The following is a 6,442-nucleotide window of genomic DNA, read 5'->3' on the forward strand; positions in this document are numbered from 1 at the left end:
AGGGGTCAAGTCCTGGAAAAAAAAGGGGGGGGGGTTGTATGCACAGCCGAGATCGCAGGGGTCCCCAATGGCGGGACCCCTGCGATCAGACATCTTATCCCATATCCTTTGGATAGAGGATAAGATGTCTAGAGGAGGAGTACCCTTTTAAAGGAGTACTCTGGGGCAGTATTCCTGCTCCGTCCTGCCCGGGCTGCAAAAAAAAATGAAAATAAACCATCTCTCACCTTCCTGGGTTCCCGCGGAGCGCCACTACAGCTGATCGGTCCTCCGGTCCATCCTCTTCATACTTCCGGGTGTAACGAAGCGTCACATGGCGCTCAGCCTATCGCCGCCGCAATGTTCTGCCTCGGCCCATAATAGGCTGAGCGCCATGTGACGATTCGTTCACACGGAAGTATGAATAAGATGGACCGGAGGACCCATCAGCTGTAGTGGCGCTCCGCGGGAACCCAGGAAGGTGAGAGATGGTTTATTTTCATTTTTTTGCAGCCCGGGCAGGACGGAGCAGGAAAACTCTGCACCAGAGTACTCCTTTAAGTACCAGGGCACCAAGATGTATATTTACATCCAATGGGGGAGATTTATTAAAACCTGTGCAGAGGATAAGTTGACCAGTTGCCCATAGCAACCAATCAGATCGCTTGTTTATTTTTTTAAAAGGCCTCTGAAAATGAAAGCAGCGATCTGATTGGTTGCTATGGGCAACTGCTCCACTTTTCCTCTGCACAGGTCTTTATATATCTCCCCCAATGTTCTTAAGGGGTTATCATTCTGATAATACACTGTAACAAAAACCTCCTCATGTCCCTATCATCATGATAACACACTGTAAGAAACCTCCTCATGTAATCTTCTTAGAATTGGGGTGACACACTGTAACAAGCCTCCTCCTCATGTAATCACCTTACTACTGGGGTGACACACTGTAACAAACCTCCTCCTCATGTAATCACCTTACTACTGGGGTGACACACTGTAACAAACCTCCTCCTCATGTAATCACCTTACTACTGGGGTGACACACTGTAACAAACCTCCTCCTCCTGTAATCACTTTACTACTGGGGTGACACACTGTAACAAACCTCCTCCTCCTGTAATCACTTTACTACTGGGGTGACACACTGTAACAAATCTTCCATGTAATTACCTTACTGGGGTGACATGTCTCCTCCAGCTCCGCCCCGCCTCCTCCACAGCATCACACAGGTCCTTCAACCACCATCTTCCCTCTCCACCACAGCTAAGCTCCGCCCCAACATGTGATGCTGACATCATCACAGGTCCTACATCTCCAGCATCTAGCAGTCTGGGCCAGGGGAGGAGACGGAGGGAGGGTAAGAACAGAGAGGATGGTCCTGCAGGACTAATGTAAGGAACAGCATTCCTCCTGTGGAAAATGCAAAGGAAAGCTGTTCCTGCAGGACTCGAGCCCTGCACTGCCCCCATACACATACACTGCCCCATACCATACACACTGCCCCCATACACATACACTGCCCCATACCATACACACTGCACCATACACATACTCTGCCCCATACACATACACTGCCCCATACCATACACACTGCCCCCATACACAGCCCCCATACACATACACTGCCCCATACCATACACACTGCCCCATACCATACACACTGCACCATACACATACACTGCCCCATACACATACACTGCCCCATACCATACACACTGCCCCATACCATACACACTGCAAAATACACATACACTGCCCCCATACACATACACTGCCCCCATACACATACACTGCCCCCATACACCGCCCCATACACATACACTGCCCCCATATACATACACTGCCCCCATACTCATACACTGCCCCATACACATGTACTGCCCCCATATACTCACATGCACTGCCCCCCATACACAGCCCCCATACACATACACTGCCCCATACCATACACTGCCCCATACCATACACACTGCCCCATACACATACACTGCCCCATACACATACACTGCCCCATACACATACACACTGCCCCGTACCATACACTGCCCCATACACATACACTGCCCCATACCATACACTGCCACATACACATACACTGCCCCATACACATACACTGCCCCCATATACATACACTGCCCCCATACACATACACTGCCCCATACCATACACACTGCCCCCATACACAGCCCCATACCATACACTGCTACATACACATACACTGCCCCATACCATACACACTGCCCCATACCATACATACTGCCCCATACCATACACTGCCCCATACACATACACTGCACCCATACACATACACTGCCCCATACCATACACTGCCCCAATACACATAAAATGCCCCCCATAAGCATACAATGCCCCCCATACACATACACTGCCCCCATACACATGCACTGCCCCCATACACATACACTGCCCCCATACACATACACTGCCCCATACACATACACTGCCCCCATACACAGACACTTCCCCCATACTCATACACTGCCCCCATACTCATACACTGCCCCATACCATACACACTGCCCCATACACATACACTGCCCCCATACACATACACTGCCCACATACACTGCCCCCATACACATACACTGCCCCATACACATAAACTGACGACATACACTGTCCCATACACATACACTGCCCCCATACCTTACACACAGCCCCATACATATGCACTGCCCCATACACATATACTGCCCCTATATACACACACGTACACAACCCCATGCACACATACACTGCCCCTATAAACACACACGTACACAACCCCATACACACATACACAGTCCCATACCATATAAACTGCCCCATACACATGCACTGCCCCATACACATACACTGCCCCATACACATACACAGCCACCATATACACACATACACAGCCCCCATACACAAAAACAGCCCCATACCATATACACTGCCCCTATATACACACATAGACACAGCCCCCACACACAGTCCACCATACACACAAACACAGCCCCCCCCCCCACACACACACATACAGCCCTGTACCATATACACTGCCCCATACACATACACTGCCCCCATACACTGCCCCATACACATACACTGCCCCCATACACATACACTGCCCCATACCATACACACTGCCCCATACACTTACACATACACCCATACAAATATACTCGCATACACAGCCCCATATACTCACCTACACTGCCCCATACACATGCACTGCTCCCATACACATACACTGCCCCCATATACACACACATACAGAGCCCCCATATACACACATACACAGCCCCATACAAAATACACTGCCCCATACACATACACTGCCCCCATCTACACACACATACACAGCCCCCATATACACTGCCCCATACACATGTACTGCCCCCATATACTCACATGCACTGCCCCCCATACACTGCCCCTATGTACACGCACATACACAGCCCACATATATACTGCCTCATACACATACACTGCACCATACACATATACTGCCCCTATATACACACATACACAGCCCCATACCATATACATAGCCTCATACACATACACTGCCCCTATATACACACACACAGCCATACACATACACTCAGGACCAGTTTTAGATTTAATGTGGCGCTGGGCAAAATTAAAAGTGGGGCCGCAAAAGCCAAACAAGTTAGATTTTATTGTGAAACGACTGATGTCATTACAAAGTAAAATTGGTAGTGCATAAAACAAGCCCTTGTAGGGGTCTGTAGGTGGAAAACTGAAAGCGTTATGGTTTTTAGAAGGTGGGGAGGAAAAAACAAAAGTGCAAAAACGGAAAAACGCTGAGTCCTGAAAGGGTTAAATGATCAGGAGCACAAGCCACAAAGCGTATGTCCCTGTAGACACACAATATTTGCTAGACACACAATACCGCTATATTGTTCCAAATTAAAAACCACGATAAAAAGACCAATATTCTGACATACAATAACATATACTGTAGTGGTAGATACCAACTATACACTGGCACCCTGCAGATCGAATGAGGCCGGGTTCACATATGTCAGGCGTGCACTGGAGGGAAACTAATGCTAGAACTGATCCCATTTATTTGAATGGGACAGTTCACAATCATCCAGCGTCTTAATTTTGACACCGGATTGTTGGACACACCGGAGAGGGAGGTTTGGATTACACCCCCTGAAAAACACTACTGTGCGTGTGTGTATGTATATATATATCATAGGAAAGAAAAATAAAATATATATATATATATATATATATATATATTTCCCAACCAGAGTGTATCCAGCTGCTGCAAAACTACAACTCTCAGCATGCTGGGATTTGTAGTATTCCAACAGCTGGAGGCACCCTGGTTGCGAAACATTGATATATACACACACACATGCATAAATCAGTGTTTCCCAACCAGGATGCCCCCAGCTATTACAAAACTATCAATCCCAGCATGCCCAAATAGCCTAAACAGCTGGAGGCACCCTGTTTGGGAAACACTGTTAACAATATATATATATATATATATATATATATATATATATATACACAAAGTCCCGAAATCACAGCACCAGTCAGGTCATGGATCTTGAAATACTGGATTATTTTATTCTTCCCCACAGCAAATGCAACGTTTCGGCAGTAGTAGCCTTTATCAAGCATAATACAAATACAAAATGTGCATATATATATATATATATATATATATATATATATCACAGATACATTTCATTGGCTACAACTCATGTGATACAAATGTATAATTATCTAAAAACGCACCTCTATTTAAATTTAATTGGAGCAATGCTCTGTTAATCACAGTGATGTCAAGTTGACATAGCATCCGTCTATATACAATACAATCAATACACATATAAAGTGCCCTGTGCCATATGACATACAGTGCTATATAGTGTTATATAGGTACCTTCAGTATCAGCCAAATATATAACTCGATCGCACCCAGAACATGCCGATCGCTGCCATCTCCGTTCTCATTCTTGTTTGTATACAAAGCGACTGCGCATGCGTCGGAAAAGTTCCTACGTATCAGCGCATCACTTCCGCTCCCGATTGCTCACAGTAATGTGTGCTGATCAGGTGCGCGTAATGCCCTTACCCACACTAATCACCATTTGTGTTCTGCGGCTGCGCAAACGGGTCCGACGATCGTGTTATCACACTGGACATATCGCGATCCAGCCGGCCGGCTGTGCATGCGCATTGTAACCAAACACTTGTAACCTAGCAAATCATGTTTGAATAGTACAACAGTAAATGCTGACATCAAATTATCATGCAACTGATATTTTATTTCTAGATGACATGAATGAGGGCATATATTAGAAAAAATAATAATATATAAGAGGATGGCTGCAATGGCTGCGATCTTGGCTGTAGTGAAGGTCCCCACGCATTTGCTATGGGGAAGAATAAAATAATCCAGTATTTCAAGATCCATGACCTGACTGGTGCTGTGATTTCGGGACTTTGTTTATATATATATATATATATATATATATATATATATATATATATATTCTTTTATTTTATTGAAGAGCTGAGGTATGTGCTCTCAAGTCACCCAAGTGCAAGTATTCACACAAAATACCGTGCACAAGGATGCGGTCTATCGCAAGCCCTTTTTTTACACTTGATCTTAGCCAAAAGGCCCAGAGGTGATAACCGGTAAAGGGGTGGAACCAACCATGCCCCCTTCATGAGCACTCACACTACTTATAGGGAAGAAAGGAAGGCTGGCAGGCGGCCTCCCATGCATAGGAAAGGAGGGAGGCAGGCAGTCTCCCATACACTCTCTGGGTGGGTGGCAGTCAGCCACCCGTACATACAGCACAGGCTAAATCCACATCATTGCTTAAAAGAAGGACAGGAGTCCATTCCACTCTGATGGAGCAATAAGCAATGCAATCCATACCCTGGCTTTTACAGGAACCCCTGTAATTGTGTAATTCACATTTCTTGCCACAAGATGGCAGTGGTGTTTTAAAATCTTGAACGCTGTGCACAGCTAACTCCGTACTATTGAAATTGCTCAGTGTCTGTCAGACAGACTGGTATTTAGACTCTTCTATCTAGTTAGTTCCGGTGCCCTGCTGCAGCTCGGGCACGGGAGTTACTAACTAAGCTGGGACACTGGCACAGCGTTATTATTAAAACATAATCCTCCCTTACTTTAAAGGAAGGGAGGATTATGTTTTATATCATGAAAAACTATTTCGGAAACTATGTCGGAGTTAGCTGTGCACAGCGTTCAATATTTTAAAACACCACTGCCATCTTGTGGCAAGAAATGTGAATTACACAAGTCAAGAAATATTTTAAAGAAGCATTAATAAAAGTAAATTTTTAGGGGATCTTTAGTCAGGGTTAATCCTGAGGGGATTTATTTCCCCAAGTAGGTTGTTCATTAATAAGTCGGCCCAGAGATCCCTAAGGGATTTAGCTAGTGTAG

At 45.6% G+C, this 6,442-nt stretch overlaps 1 pseudogene; it reads right to left on the minus strand.

The window, feature by feature from the left end:
• Positions 1 to 5,420: 5,420 nt before the first annotated feature.
• On the minus strand, positions 5,421 to 5,653 carry LOC130351442 (U2 spliceosomal RNA; annotated as a pseudogene).
• Positions 5,654 to 6,442: the final 789 nt, after the last annotated feature.

This window comes from Hyla sarda, unplaced genomic scaffold (assembly GCF_029499605.1).
Source record: "Hyla sarda isolate aHylSar1 unplaced genomic scaffold, aHylSar1.hap1 scaffold_976, whole genome shotgun sequence".
Taxonomy (NCBI): Eukaryota; Metazoa; Chordata; class Amphibia; order Anura; family Hylidae; genus Hyla; species Hyla sarda.